This window comes from Barbus barbus, assembly GCF_936440315.1.
Source record: "Barbus barbus genome assembly, chromosome: 50".
Taxonomy (NCBI): domain Eukaryota; kingdom Metazoa; phylum Chordata; class Actinopteri; order Cypriniformes; family Cyprinidae; genus Barbus; species Barbus barbus.
The window spans coordinates 17,041,722-17,058,902 of record NC_136728.1 but is presented as its reverse complement, the minus strand read 5'-3'; the positions used below and the strand labels follow the sequence as shown (position 1 = coordinate 17,058,902).

Here is a 17,181-nt window from a genome sequence, read left to right as displayed (position 1 = left end):
GCAGGAAAAAGCATATTTTTTTTTTTTAAATATGTAGTGCAAATAAGCTTCCATAACTACTGTGTAACTATTTATTGTAGGTCTTTTGTTCAAATATTAACTATTCACTTGTATGAATTCCAAGTATTCATTTTTAATAGTAACTATTCCACTTTCCATAGTACATCTTTATTCTAGTACACTATCACACAAATCACCAATTTTAAGTGCATTAGTAAATATACAACCTATAGGCAAGTTACAGTATTTAATTTGGCTAATTGCAGCCATTACTTAACTAGGCTAGTAACCGAGTTAACCTGTAAATTACAGTCGCTTGAATAGTTGTTGCATATAAGATGTTCAGTTTTTGAAGGACAAAGAATGCATTGCATATTGATGTATTCAGCACATTAAGCGCTAGCAAATAACAGACTGTATAGTTCATTCTTAGGACTATACTTTAAAACGGCTTTCCATACTGTGCGTCTTCCACCCCGAGAACATGTTGCGTTTTTGTTCGCGTGAAAACACATTTTAGATCGATCTCTGCTCCTGTGAATGAAAGACCCTCCCTTGTTCCTGCGACGCCTGTTTCTTCAGACCGTCATCACAAGCGATCCGCTTCAATGGGACCCCAGGCTATTCAAAGCACCATCGATTGTGCACCTTGTTAAAGGCCACTAGAATTGAAGGCAAGATCTGCTGCTGGTTCGTCCTCAAAGAAAACGGACGTGTAGCGCTTTGTCTTTTTGTTTTCCAGGGGAAGCTGTAACACAATAGGGACGCTGGAGTTATGAAGGCTCGACGGATGACTGGCGCTGTCCGTTCAGCACCACCTTGCGCCCAATGACACCATAAAAAAACCTCCCTGACGCCCTCAAACCCGAGCCGGGGGGTCGGGATATTGGGGTATTGGAGGGAAAACGCGTTCGCATCTTAGAAGTCATTCAAGGGTTTTGGATTTCTACTGTTGGCATAGACACTTTGAGGCGCACCTGGCACGATCGTAAACACATTTGAATTACCTGAAAATGGGTCCCAGCGGTATAATGACGGTCCACGGGTTGGAGATATGACTAGAGAGGAACGCGATGGGCCAAGGGGACGACAAGGATCGCATCGTGATCAACGTCGGAGGAATCAAGCACCAGACCTATCGAAGCACCCTGCGCACCCTGCCCGGTACTCGACTCTCCTGGCTGGCGGAGCCCGACGCGCCTAATAACTTTGATTATGATGCGAACATCGGGGAGTTTTTCTTCGACCGTCACCCCGGCGTTTTCGCCCACATTCTTAACTATTATCGCACGGGCAAGCTGCATTGCCCGGCGGATGTGTGTGGACCTTTGTATGAGGAGGAGCTGGCGTTTTGGGGGATCGACGAGACGGACGTGGAACCGTGTTGCTGGATGACCTACCGACAGCATCGAGAGGCGGAGGAGGCTTTGGACAGCTTCACCGGTGGTTCTTTGGATCTCGGGCATGAAGACCCGGAGCCTGAGGCGGTTGCTGAGGCGGCCGAGGGGGATGAGGGTGTTGAGATGACCCGGAGACTGGCGCAAGGCGACTCGCCCGATAACAGGTCCGGGCGCTGGAGCAGATGGCAGAAGAAGACGTGGGCGCTCTTTGAGGACCCGTATTCCTCAAAATACGCACGGGTGAGTTCATTGAGAAATGCTATTAGGTGTGTTTTCGGGAAAAACTATGGTTTGCTGGACGTCCAACGTGAAAAGTGCCCAAAACCACATTGAAACCAGTTTACAGACCAGGAAAACAGCTTAGGCATAGTCCAATACAGTGTCAGACCAATTGAGGGTCAAATTATACTAATGAGCCCATTGGTGACTTGATTTTAATTGATCATTTGAGAAATCAGTGATAGATACAACCATATCAACTGGGTCATTCCACTAGGTCCTTTCTACTTCGAAAAGGTGATTTTCAAAATAAAATAAAATAAAATAAATAAATAAATGTTCAAAGTAAATTTCTGCAAGATTTGAAAGATTCTGAAGAAAAATCTGAAGCTAAATTTTTAATTTGATTATGCTTGAATATAAGAATGCCTGTTGAAAATATTCTAATTTAGTTTACATCGTTTCGGTGTGTGTGTGTGTATATAATACAATACACACACACACACACACAGACTCATTTTTACTCATGTATTCTTGAGATTTTTTTCCCTGTGGAATGGCCCATTTGCAGACTTATGGAGAGATACAGAGACTCTGGGCGACCACATTTCTGAGCCCATCCCACAACTCTGCATGACCTTGAAATAATACCGACCTTCTCTTTCGTGAGATAAAAGAAGCCACGAGATGGGCCATAAATGATGTCATGCACTGCCATACTTTTATAGTATAAAATAACTCAATTTTTTTGCAAGTCTTTACCACAGTGCACCTTAGTTTTGTCGTCTTGTCGTGTGATTGTGATTTGATGACTGACTAGGGGTTGGAAATAAAGACTGCTCACATCCTTGTTTGTCCATACAGATCATGTTTTGTTCAGGAGCACGCTGCCACTGCAGCTCGCCTGTTTTGATGTGTGACATGCAGCCACCTCACCTCTAGAGACACGCAGATACACACAACCCCAAGGCACACAAACACTAAAGATGCACTCACATAAAGCATTTAAGGGCACTTGCTCTGTAAAAGACACACTCCCCTTGAGATTTTATGAGCATTTCATTAGCTCATTTCAAATGTCAGCTCTTTGCCCTCACCGCTGTCCCATCATTGCTCTCAGCAGGAACCCTATAAGCTCTTAATCGGAGATGAATGACATCCCAGCATTTCTACGAGTTTTGGCAACCAGGTTAATACAGGTCAGCTCTACTGACTCTAGCCCACCGCTTTGGCACTGACGGAGCAGGAGATGGACGTCCTCCAAGATCTAAGCGAGCAGATTGTAGAAAAAACTTAGACGTACAATGGTGGCCAAAAGTTTAGAATAATTAGGATATGAAATGTCTCTTATGCTCACCAAGGTTGCATTTGTTTGATCGAAGCATATTGTAATATTGTGAAACATTATTACAATTTCAAACAACTGTTTTGTGTTTGAATAGATTTTATTCTTGTGATGGAACACTGAATTTTCAGCATCATTACTCCAGTCTTCAGTGTCACATGATCCATCATAAATCATTCTAATATGCTGATTTACTGCTCAATTATTATTGATGTTCAGTTATTAATAATGGTCATTATTATCAGTGCTGAAAAAGTTTTTGCTGCTTGAACATTTTTGTGGAAATTTCAGGATTCTTTGATGAATAGAAAGTTTATTGAACTGCATTCATTTGAAATATTTTTTTTCATAACATTATAATTGTTTTTACTGTCACTTCTGAATTTATCGTATTCTAGCTGAATAAAAGTAAACATATTTTTTTGGTATTCATTTTTCAATTAACTTCTTTCCAGCTTTTTTATTAATCATACTTACCCCAAATTTGTGAATTGTAGAGTATCACAGTTTCCATTAAAAAAATAAGCAGCAAAAAACATTTTCAGCATTGATAAAAATAAGAAATGGGCATTTGAGCATTTAAAAAAAAATTATCACGTAAATATATTCAAATAGAAAACCGATTTAAAAAAATAATATTTCACAACTGCCTTGGTAAGCATAAGAGAGGTATTTCAATTTTTAAAAAAAAAATCATTTATTTACAAACTTTTGGCCGCCAATGTAGAAAGAGTTTCAGGTAGGTTTTGAATGTGGATGACTCGTCTAAACAAATAAATTGTGAGACTGGTTTTCTAGAAGGAAATATATTATTCATTTGGCTATGGGCTGCTCTGCCAGGAGCCAGGCTGTCCGACACTGTCTGCCGTAGCAGAGAGCTGCTGGATCTGAGGAAAAGTGGCCTGAGTCCTGGGAGCACCACAGAGAAACATGAACCATGCTGCCCGGTAGCAAATCAAGCAGTAATGGGTTTGATGAAGTCCGCTTATGGACATCGACCACAGCCAGGATTTATGATGTAGATCATCTGCACGACTTGTTTTTGATACACAGTCTGAGCAATCGCTGAGGCGTGATGGGAAAGTTGGGTTTCTGCATCAAATATGCATTTCTGTCAACGGTGCTGGATTATTTTTACCACGTTGTCTAAATGCAGTGCCTCTCTACTTCTCAAGTGGAGGCGGCTGGAAAAAATACACAGATTTCAGATGAATGAATTGGGATGTTGGAGTCATGGCTAGACTCCCATGTGCAGAGGTGGTGCGGTCAACCTTATAAACTGCATTGTATGTGCCGTTTCTACACTAGATCAAGTCAATTCAATTGTGTTGAGTTATTTTTATGTCCCCTCCATCAGGAAGATTATCTTAATTACTTTAGAACTTGACAATTCAATTACCTGCTGTGATCACAGATGACATCTTTCTTTATCTTTATCTAAACTAAAAGCCAAGCAGCCTGGGAGGGCATGCATTTTGTATTGATAAGCAAAAGGTTTAGGTTTCTTAGAGTTAGAAACTGGCAAGTATGAAAAAAAAATAAATGCATGTTTTTCCTCAGTATTGCAGAAACGTTGTTATAAAGCTAACTGTTGAAAACTTGGCATTGGTCCTCTTTCAAAATGATGACGCTACAGTACCGTATCTCAGTACAGGATCAGGTGAAAGGGTCATTTTGTCTTAGTTGCATGTTTTTTTTAAATATAACAGGAAATAGGATCATTTTGAGTGAGGTGTCCTGTTGTTTTCTGATGTTAGCTAGTTTGTACTTTGCATTGCAAACAACAGATGCCACTCTGTGGTTGATAATGTGTCCTGTCGTTCTCATACAGTAATGCCTGTGAGGGTGTGAATGTCACAAAACCGGTCAAGAACATGTGAACAATGTCCAGGTCATTTTTAACCCCAAAACCGAAAGTGAGAAAGAAGAAATTACATTTTTTAACACAATGCTGTCTACTATTAAGCCTTAACCATTACATTTTATTATTATTATTTTACATCACACATTCTGTTTTATATTAACATCTTTATAATATATATATATATATATATATACTGTATATAGTTATTAGTTCTGTAAAATGATTAAATGATAAAAAAATTATAAAAGTTTTAGTTTACATAATATATGTGTAATGTGTATATTTATTATGTATAGATACACTCACATACAGCATATACTGTATTTAGGAAATATTTACATGCATATACATTTATATTCTTATATTTTATATTATATATAAATATATTTAATATATAAACATAACATATTTTCTTAAATATATACTTGCATGTGTTTGTATTTATATATACATAATAAATATACAGAGCACACACACACATATTATGTAAATGGAAACGTTTTTAATCATTTGACAGTACTTTATATATATCACACTATATTATATAAAGTACTGGGTCACCCCCTTCTAATGAACATGTTTGACTACTTTAGTAATTTCTATGAGTACAAGTCTTAATATTTAAGCATATAATGATATTCTAGGGAATTGTGTGCTTCTAATTTTATAGCACGGTTTGGACAGAACCCTTTTCTATTCTAACATGACAGTGCCTCTGTGTATAAGGCACGGTTCAAAAAGACATGATTGATTCAGTCGGTGTGGAAGAACTTGACTGGTCTGCAGAAAGCCAAGTCCTGATCGCAGCTGAACACCTCTGGTGTGACTTTATATGCAGACCTTGAGCCAAAAACTCATCACCAAACACCAATGACTTGTATAGACATGAGGACAAAAGTGTTGGGACACCCCCTTCTTTAGAACAGAAAGAGGCACTAACAAAACTGTGGCAACAAAGATGGAAACATAATTCATGTATTTAAAAATTGTATTTCCATCTCTGTTGCAACAGTTTTGGACGTGTCTAAAATGACAGTACCCTTATGTACAAGTCATTGGTGTTTGGTGATGAGTTTTTGGCTTAATATGAATGCCAGCCGCACTGTGCCATAATCGAACAGGAAGTGAACACACAAGGCCTATCGGTTCAGACTGTCTGCATGCATGTCGACTTGTCCAGACTCGTCCTCACAATAATTATCAAGCTGCACGTCATTCATTAGTCTGCCTGCTTGGGCTGTGTGTGAGTGTATTTAATGAGATCATCTCATATCTCAGCTGCATCAGCATCACAGCAACACATCGGTTCATACACAAACACACACTTGCACGCAGAATGAATCAGCGCCGGGCCGCCCACCAACTAATACAGTTACCAGCACTTTAAGTGAGTTTCAACATTCCCAGCACTGGAACTTGCATGTTTTTTCAAGGGCTGAAAAATGAAAATAGGCTCTTTAACTCAGATTAAATGGCTGCAAATGATGACACTTCAGATTGACCATCTGCAGTCAACATCCCTATGGGTGTGAAAAAGCACTAGATTCACAGAAAGATAGAGTGCCAGAAAGTTTCTCAAGACTCTTTTAATATTCATTTGGAAACTGCAAGAGATTGTGGTTTGGCTGGTTAGCATGGTTGCATTAGCCCCTGCTGGAAGATGCCGTAAATACACCATCTGGACCCAAAAAAGCATTTTCTCCATTGACGACCATTCAAAATAAGTAGATGAGTGTGTGTGTGGAGGGATACAACTTAAAATGGACTGTCACTTCAAGTCATCAGTGTGTGACGTGGAGGGCAGAGGGAGAGAAACGGATCATGTTGTGTCCCCTGAGATCAAGGGGATCAAGCTGTTCTTGGGTTTATCTTGATCAATGAGAGAGTGAGGATAAAACGTTCTCGTGGATCAAACTGTTGCCCTCTGGGATTTTCAAGGTCGTGAGAATGTGGTTTCGCCCTCAGTTTGAGGAGAGCAAAAGTGATTCAGCATTTTAAAAAAGAGCCTTTTTCAAATATTTGAGGTGACATCTCTAGCATTTGTTATTTTGCATGAATTACACAAAATTTATAGGCATCTGGGCAAAAAAAGCAGAGGTGATGATGTAATCCATGTCTTACCTTGATGAATTATTAACTGCTTTTTTACCGCCCCAGTCTGTTCACTGACCGTCTGATGCATATTTGATACAAAACTGGAAAGAACTTGTGAAAACTAAGTTCCAGGTACATCTATAAAAAAATAAAGGCATTGTTTGCAGAGACAGGTTTGTAAAACACAATCATTTTCCTCTATGTTAATAATCTGTAGAACAAACACTAGCATAGTCTTCATTGAGAAGTGTAGCAATTTTAATTACTTCCTTATGCTGTACGTCATCTTCCGAGCATCATCAAGATATCAAGTTGTATCCCACATCCGTCTTTGAATGAATCAGAGCATAATTACTGTGGAGCTGTAGGAAATTGTCACGCCAATGAGCTGTGATGTTAAACTGAAAAAAATGTCTATTTTAAACTTTTAAGAGCCTTCAAAAAACAAATTAGGCACTGTTAACAACATCTACAATAGGAAATTCAAATATTTGCAATTTAAATCTCTCTTGCACATTTTTTGTTTCCATCAAAATACATGGATTCTTTTGAACCTTCATCAATGGATAAAGGTGCTTTTCGCTGCCAAATAGGGTTTCTTCCTTTCCATAACTCATCTTTTTCTACAGGTCAAAGCGATCTTAATAAGTGGTGAGAAATGTTATTTATGTGCATTTTTGTGTGTAAGTGCTCGTAGGCTTCTTCAGACAAAACGTTTCTCCTCCCTACAAACACAGGAAACGAGGCACATCTAGGGAATAGTGTCTGTTAGACTAAGCACTGGCTGACCCAGATATAAACTGCCCGTGGAAGAAGAATTTATGTGATAGAAGGAACCGAAGAACTGAGAGGTATTGCTAGCCATCAGAACCAGAGGCAGACCAGGGGCAGAGGAGGTGTATTAATGCTTTGAAACTTCATGAAAACATGGTATATGAACAAAAAAAAATATATATATATTTGATATTAGCTTACATAATGTAAATGCATATAGATATATGAATGAAAATCATTTGTAATTGGTTATGGTTCAGTAATAATACAATGAAATTTGGTCATGAGTTGGTTATTAGTGCTGTCAAACAATTAATCGCGATTAATCGCATTCCGAAATAAAAGTTTTTGTTTACATTATATATGTATGTGCACTGTGTATATTTAATATGTATATATGAATACACACACACATACAGTATATATTTAAAAAATATTTACGTTTATACATTTATATATTCATATTCTTATATTGTATAATATACAGTATATAAATTTATTTAATATATAAACATAACATATTTTTCTTAAATATATACATGCATGTGTTTCTATATATATATATATATCACTTAGAAAGACCTGTGAGGCAACTGTTTCAATACTTATGCTCACATCAGATAGAGGGATGAAACTCTAAAAGTGCTGAACTTCTTAGCTGGTAAAACATCTACAGTATGTGTTGAATCACCCAATAATAAAATGTGACATTCTGTAGTTTTGCCTCATATTCATCTTTTATTCATATTTGTATATGGCTTGACTCCACAGCCAACAGAGCAATTGTCTTTACTGTTCCAATACTTTTGGAGGGCACTGTATATATATATATATATATATATCAAACATTGTGTTACAGTGATTATTACATTTCAAGAATGCACTGAATTTCCATTTGTACCATGTTGAATGCATTTTCCCACCCCTATTATATATGTGCTGATGGATGATTTGTCATTGAGATTCACAGCCTTAATTTAATATTTAATTTGAGCAGAATAATCAATTCATACTTATTGGATAGAGCTTTTCTCAGTCGCCAGAAGATCCCATGGTAGGGAAAACATGGTCAACTAGCACTTATGTAATTCCACCACAAGCCAGTATTCCGTCATCCTGTGGTGGGGCTCCCCTACAGAAATCCAGTTCCATCTGTCCATGCTTGCAAGCCTCGTCCATACTCTTTTCTCTAGCACTCGAGGGACCATCTCACCAAATCTGCATGTGGTAACCTTGCCAGAGGCTGACCAGGATTCTCTGGTGAAGGGAACTAAGGCTAAATATATTCCAAAGTGATGGAGGGTAGTTATATTGGTGCCTTTCTGTCATTCTATGCTCTCCTTGAGAGCGCACAGTGACCTTGAGTTTCAGCTGTTAAGCCGCCCATTTGTTGACGTGGCACTTTTCAGAAGCACGCTGAGGAACTGAAGACGTGTCACTATCCAAGTGTACTTTCCCTGAATTCTGCTGAAAAGGGTGTTTATGAGCAATTAGTGTTTTCGTGATGTTGTAATTGGATTTAATTTTGTCTGCTCTGCTGTTGGGAAACCTATTTGTAGCTGAACTCTGTGTTACAGCTGTTTTGTAAAGAATTCAAAGAACAAGCCTAAAAAGGAATTCTGTCATTCTGTCATGTTGTTAGAAGTATGGAAAAAGTACCATAAAAGTACTAAAGTATCAAGTCTTCTGAAGTCATACGAAAGCTACCAGTATAGACCAGTCCTATCCTCTACAATTTTCCTAGTTGTGTTCCACAGAAGAAAGAATGTTATACAAATTTGGAAGATATATTGAAATAATTATTATTTTGAATGTTTCATTAAGGTCCTTTATAACCCCTCTCTCTTTTTTTTCCCCCACAGTGGGTAGCATTTGCATCTTTGTTCTTCATTTTGATGTCCATTACCACATTCTGTTTGGAGACTCATGAGGCCTTCAATCCCATCATCAACCGCACAGAGACTTACATGGTGGGAAATGAAACACGGGAGCGTGTCTTTCCTGAGACGGAGACTATGGTGCAGTTAACCTACGTTGAGGGTGTCTGCGTTGTGTGGTTTACCTTTGAGTTTCTAATCCGAGTGACTACCTGTCCAAACAAATTAAAATTTGTCAGAAATGCCCTCAACATCATTGACTTTGTGGCCATCCTTCCCTTCTACCTGGAGGTAGGGCTAAGCGGACTGTCCTCCAAAGCAGCAAAAGACGTGTTGGGTTTCCTCCGTGTGGTGCGATTCGTTCGAATTCTCCGTATATTCAAGCTGACGCGACACTTTGTGGGTTTGCGGGTACTAGGGCACACGCTCCGTGCCAGTACCAATGAATTTATCCTCCTCATTATTTTCCTTGCACTCGGAGTCTTAATCTTTGCCACTATGATCTACTATGCTGAACGTTTTGGAAGAAACCTCAACGATCCTGACGCCAGTAGTGGCACACACTTCAAGAACATCCCCATTGGCTTCTGGTGGGCTGTGGTAACAATGACAACCCTCGGCTATGGCGATATGTACCCTCAGACGACATCCGGCATGCTGGTGGGCGCACTGTGCGCCCTGGCAGGTGTGCTAACGATTGCAATGCCTGTACCTGTAATCGTGAACAACTTTGGCATGTACTACTCCCTAGCCATGGCGAAACAAAAACTACCAAAGAAAAAAAATAAGCATATCCCACGAGCACCTCAACTGGGGTCTCCCAACTACTGCAAGTCAGCGATTAACTCCCCGCGACCCAGCACGCACAGTGACACATGCCCCCTGGCACAGGAAGAGGTTTCCGAGATCAGATACCAAGGTAGGAGCTAATATTTTAGAATCTGTAAATTTCTGTAAAAGTGAAATGAAAGTGAAATGATAACCTTAAAGGAGTCATATCATAAAATGATTTCCTCAGAGGCTCACTAATTTGGTCTTACCACATTTTTTACCCTCTTTCTGACTGTAGAAGTTTAGTTCTATGCCTTTAAGACTTACAAAGAATCTCTTTAGCATGTCTTTATTACTTTACCGCAATTGGATGAGTCAGCACACTGATGAGTAACATTTTAAACAGGGTTTAAAGAGATTGACTTTTTGGACAAGGGGACAAGTCTTTCAGTTCTGAAACTAGAGTATGTTACATGTTATGTTACACATAAAACAACTTTTATTTGAAAAGTTCATTGAGATTTGTTAATGCCACTCATTAACCTGTTAGTTCAGCATGTTGATCTGCTGAGCTCTAGATGTTTAGCTAGAATGAACTTGAGTTGGATGCATCTGAAAAACGGGTAGGTTTGATTTTAGACATTAATTAGTAATAAGTGGTAAGTAATTAGTGGTCTTGTTTGTGAAAATTAAAAAGTACTAATAGTTTTAGTAATGCAGAAATCGTTTCATTTATCAGTGGATTTGCTCTCATGGAAGCTTACTACTCTAAGCTTCACAGGCATCTAAATTACAGATAGTCCAACCTAGCAATTAAGGGTAGCATAAACTCTAGTGTGTGTAGTTATGTCAGAGAATGCTGAGAATCTATTGATTTAAAAGGGCATGGTATGTTTTAAGGATGGAGGGGGAAAATGGCTTGTGAAACTGACAATGAATTGTGTGAACAAAAGTTGAAAAAATGTATAAGTAGTATAAGTTGAATTTTCTACATGTAGATCAGGGGCATTCATTCCTGCTCCTGGAGACCCAATGTTTTACAAAAGGCGCTTTTGCACCGCAGGAACCTTTTCATAGTACCCAAACTAACTGTGGAACTACCCACTTTTGGGCGTGTTCGCACCCCGGGAACTAGGAACTGTTTTAGTTCACGGAACTCTGTTTGGAGGAACAAATTAGCTCCTACTTCAGAGTAGGGTCTAAAACGGTTCCATAGGAAAGTAAGTGTACGCGTACTAAAACGCGTACAAAAACGCCCTCACCCGCCATGATTTAAAACGCCGTGTAAACACATACTGTGTAAACATTCCATGTCCATTATTGTGAAACCCGCGAAAAAAACACAGCTCCGATCACAGCTCCGATCACAGCTCCGATCACAGCTCCTCCATCCTCCTGTTGTTAACGTCTTTGTTCTTTGTTTTCATTGTTGAACGCCGCGCACAAATGACGTCGCTGTCAACCGGCTTACACCACTTCGTAGTACCCACTGTCGGTGCGAATGCAACCCTTTAAATGGTACTGGGAAATAGTTTGCGCAAAATCGTCCCAGTACTTTAGTACTGTACTTTTAGTTCTGGAACTAAAGCGGTGCGAAAGGGGCTAAAGTTGAAGTCCAACCCTGCTTCCGCTAACCTCCCTTTAATGTTTAAGTAGTCCTGAAAGAGATTATCTGGTTCAAGTGTTTGCTTAAGGTTGGAGATAAACTCGGCAGGACAGTGGGTCTCCTGGAGCAGGGTTAAGTAACCCAGACCTAGGTCATGATATAACCGGACAATATGGCTTTCTAGCATTTGAAACTATTAGAGCCAGGTGAATTTGGATAAGTGTACAATCACGCATGGTTGGAAAAGCATCTCTGTTTCTTCCAGAAATGTCATATATCAGCAGGTTTGAACTCTGAGAGTGGTTTGGCTTTCAGGATGTGTCGCAGTGTTGATAGCTTGAAATAAATCCTGCATGTCACCTTGCCTCAATCTGTATTGAGTCATCTCTCTTTGCCTGTGCCTGGAGATTTTAAAGTGAACGGGGAGCCGTCCAAAGCTGCCCTGGCCAATGAGGACTGTCCTCACATCGACCAGGCGGTGTCACCCGAGGAAGTCTTCAGCCCCGTGGATCGCGAGAGACCCTGCTTCCTGCTCACCTCCGGAGGAGAACGAGCCAATCACAAGGGGGGGAGAGTCAGGAAGGGTACGTAACCAAACAATCACTGCTAGCCGTCAGAGCACTGCCAGTGCTGTGTCTGAAAGTGGAGCAGCTGTCAATCAAAGATGCTCTTTCAGTGCAAAACGACCGACTGTCACTCAACCTTCTTTCTTGCAGTCTGATAGCTCCTCAGGTCTGCCGTTACTCTAAGGTTGACAGGAAAAGCTGCGATAGAAATGACATATCCAAGTGAGCCGTCAACGGGCTTCTTTTCATTTATAGCTCAGTCTGAACAAGATCTTTGAGAAGAACAATCCGTGCCAGTTTTTCCTAATGTATTCATGCGAATGCAGTACGTTTTACAGTACGTATTTCAGGCAGATTCAGTGGACCATTATGTAAGGGTCCAATTTTAAATGAAAACGTAACAATGTTTATGAAAAAACAATGGTTTTATACGGTAAATGAAATAAATACGCTTCAGTATAATGTCTAGCAGTGTGCTTGTTTGCATGCAGATTCACAATGGCGGGTGGTCCTGGTGATGGTGAATCTCACAAGAGATGCAGCATGGGATATGGGGCATGTGGTCACATGACAAGAACTCAGCCAGTCAGAAGCTCTCAGTTGCACATTAACAGCAAACAGGTGCCATTAGCCATGATACCTTACTGAAAAGACCAGCTTCCTAGCATGAATTCCCATGCTTATCCAGGATTGTTAGGTGCTGGTCCAACTGATGGGGCCAGCATGGTGATGCTGGATGACCAAAGAAGACTTGCTGGTAGGGCTAGTAAAGTACTTTTCTTGGGCCACTGCTACCAGTATGCATTACACATCCAACTGTGCTGGTCATTTCAACAGGGTGGTCAAGATAAGACTATGCCAGGGAATCAAAGTCTTTCCTTAACTCTTACAACAAAGGTAACACCTCGAGGACAAGAAAGTGTTAGGCTAAGCATTAAATACAAGTGAAATACTTCTGTTGCTTGTTAGCCCTGTAGTTAGCCCAGCTACAGTACCAGTAAACTGGGTGTACATGTACGGTTGTTTCTTGTTGGGCTGATGTGTCTGGCTGAGTTCTTTGATGTCTCTCTGAACCGGTGTTGTGCTGTACAGCACTGTGAAACCACCCCATGCATGCAGTAGACAGTTTGAAGCATAGAACGCATGGAGGATGATGCAGTTGACTTGTCAATCAGTCAATGTCAACTGGCTAACCATGCACATAACTAGTACATGACAAGGCAACACTAACCAAATCTAATCTGCGCATACACACCACATACAGTACACACACCTCAGCTATCTGTCCATGAACCTACTTTAACAAGCATATTTATTCACAAGCAAACCTTGGCAGAGAGTCTTTGTCTAGAGTTGCTGCTCTGAGGTTTTACTGAAAGCCCTTTTTCTCTTCAAATAAAGGTTATGAAAAGCCATGGAGCCATAGCAGCATGTCTGGAGGCGTGGCCTCAGTGTCAGCCCTGCCCTGCAGCCCGCCCTGTCTCATGCAGCAGGTCCACTCTCCCATCCCATCCATCCTGTAGCATGGACAACAACACTAACCAATCAGAGGCCCTCGCTCCACAGTGCTGCGCTGAGACGCCTGCTCACACTGTGTACCATCCATCTCTCATTAAACTCTTTTTCATTTGAACTCTTCTTCACTTTTTCTTGTTCCTCTTGCTTTCTCCTTCCTCTTCTACTTCTTATTTCCTTTCTAATTCTCTGCCCTTCTCCCTTTTCCTTCCTCTTCCATTTTCTCCTTCCTATTCTGTCTCTTTTCCTTCATCTTCCTCCTGTTCTTCCCTTCTCCCTCCTCTTCTTCTCACTTCCACATCCTGTGCTTCTCCTTCCACTTCACCCTCCCCCTTTCATTTTCAATTTCTTTCCTCTTATCTTCTTCTTCATCTTCCTCTGCTACTTCCCTTGTCCTTCCTCATCTCATTCTTTTATCCTTCTCCTTCCTCTTGCTTCATCTCCCACTTCCCTTTCCACTCCTTCTTGTTCTCTTTTCCTTCCTCATCCCCTTCTCCTTCCTTTTCCTTCAATCTTCCTCTTTTCATTTGCTCCTTCCTCTTCCTCCGCCCCCTTCTTTCATGCATTTTTTCTTGCTACTTCCACTCTTTGCATTCTTCTTCCTTCCCTTTTCCTCTTCCCCCTCCCTTCCCCTTCTTCTTCCTCTGACCTTCCACCTCTCTTCTCTTCCTTCCCTTTTTTCTCCTCATCTTCTTTACCGTCTGTTCTTGTCCTCTTCTCTTTCTTTTCTCCACAGTCTCTCATCTTCCTATTCAGTGGTCTCATCTGAACCCCCCCCCCACCCCACCACCACCTTCTCTATGCTGTCTCATTTCTTTCCTCACTTTCGATTTTCTGCACTTTTCATTCTTCCCCATCTCTCTCCTTCATAACTACTTTTTTCCCCAAACCCTGAGTGTTTTAAGCTGTGGTTTTCATTAGGTGCTATTGGACACCATTGAAAAGGAAAAAAAGATGAGACAATGGCTATTTCATATATGATATAAGATAAAGTTAGTTTGAAGTGACACTAAACAATCATGATTCTAGTGATGCACACGTCACCAACATAGAAACTTGACTGAAGAAACCTCATTTGCATTTGCATGCCTTGCATGGGAAACTATCTGAGAAAACAATGTAAGTTTATTGAAAATATGTAAGAAAAATAGTTTTTTCATCCAAAGCTTCTTTAAATATATCTGATGCAGAGTATGATATCATTTACGATGACATACAATATATGTAGCAATTGTTTTTTTATTTTTGCCTTTCCCCAAACAATGGTCTCTGGTGTTTTTTTTAAACACCCTGTAGTCGACCATTCTACTTTTTGACAAACAAATTAAGATGCAAATAGTGAAAAAAAGCACTTTAACTTTTTCTCAAACAGAGCAGGCAAATTTAAATAGCATAATTTCAATTACAATACCAGCTATTATATAAATAAGGTTTTATTTTCACAAATAAACCCATATTTTTCATAAACTCAGTTTCAAATGTGATTTTTCTGGAATACATACATGTGTATATCACATTTGTAAACGTGTAACACTGTAGCAAGTCCCACAGAAAACATACAATGTATCGTGCAGTTGACAGAAAAAAAAAACCGTCTTTTAAAAAGTAAAATAATCAGTGTGCTTTTGGGATTACTTGGGGAGAGGTAAATGCATGCACTTTTATGCAAAAATACATATGCGAATGACAAAACTGTAAATATGAACCTTGCATGAAATAAATTTTGTATCCAATCTGTATATAGACTCTGGGTTTCTTTGACAGAACATGCATACATGACATTGCTTGGCAATAAGCTGTGCCTGTATTGTGATGTCTCTTTGATCTTTCACCCTATCTTTATCACAGAGCTGTTTTTCCCGGCAGCTATTTTTGGACTTTACAGTCCGTATTTAAAGTTACTATTATGCACCAGTGGTACCAGCTCATAATTCAATCCTGGTAAAAGGATACACAATCACACTTGGATCTTAAAAAGTCAGAAAGGTCAAAGAGAGAGCGTGTGACCTCCCGTTAAAGCAGGGGGGATTGAAACAGGAGAGCCGAGGCAGGACTAGCGGTGATCGTGCCCTGTTTCGCACACCGGTAGCATGCCATAAGTCATTAACCGAGCATGTCACACCGTCCCACTGCGTACAAACCCAATCACAGCATGACCTGATGAGTTAATCGTATTAACAATAACCCGTAGACTTACACCGGATCTGAATGAATGCAGCATGGAAGAGTGCATGGTAAACCCTGAGTTTACCATGAGCCTGTAAAGAATAGTCATAGTCACCTGCTTGACAGACATCACCCTGTTTGCTTGCACAGTTAAAGGGACAACAATCCCGCCAATCTTCTTCATCCACCCCCCCCCCTTCCCCCATGTTTCTGTGCCGTGCGTTTGGTGTATTAATATGATTTTCCTTGTTGTTTGTTGTTGTTGTTTTCTCTTCGTGTTTTTTTAGAGAACCAGCGCGCCAACCGAAGCAGACAACCAACCGAGTCAGTGTGTGTAATGAACCATGGTGTACCAACCACTATGTGTGTCAACCATAAAGCCACATCCCCCACCTGATAGTACTGTATTTAGCGCGTGTGTGTGTGTGTGCGAGTGCTGTGTGTTTGTTGTAGATTAGCACTTCTCTTCCGAGTTGTGACTGAGAATTAATTCAGCATAGATGTAGCACAGTAACCAAGAGAAGCTGTAGTTGTTCAGCCGTATGTAGCGTTGTTCCGTTTGTGGTTTATTGTGCTGTCGTGCTGTGCGAAGTGCCTGTTGTTTTTCCGTTCATGAGTGTCAGTGTTGTACGTGGTGCTTGTGTGTGCTAGTGTTGTGAAAACATGACCTGTTGTTTAAATGTTGTAAAAATGTTACTCCAGTCACTAATCGCATTTCAGTGGGAAAAAAGAAAACAAATCCACAAGTTTTGTGATCATGTTTGAGTAGGGAGAAAAAAAATGAGCAACTGTTTTCCCGTATTTTGTACTATTGTAGTTACCATGTAGAAAATGCCTTTTGCACTGTTTGCACCGTTCACTTTTACATTCCTTTCTGTAGAAAAAATGGCAATTTGATATATTTTTTAGCTCATGTTTGGCTGGTAACTTTAGAGATGCACCGCGTACTAATCAGACGCGACTAATCAGGCTCCGCCCACAATG

General features: G+C 40.1%; 1 pseudogene across 1 annotated transcript; it reads left to right on the top strand.

Moving 5' to 3' along the window:
* The first annotated feature begins 561 nt into the window (after positions 1-561).
* On the top strand, positions 562-16,535 carry LOC306868288 (voltage-gated potassium channel KCNC1-like; annotated as a pseudogene). Its single transcript has 6 exons — positions 562-1,640; positions 9,559-10,492; positions 12,358-12,534; positions 13,008-13,137; positions 13,896-14,009; positions 16,485-16,535. The product of its transcript is annotated as a voltage-gated potassium channel KCNC1-like (transcript).
* The last annotated feature ends 646 nt before the right edge of the window (positions 16,536-17,181 follow it).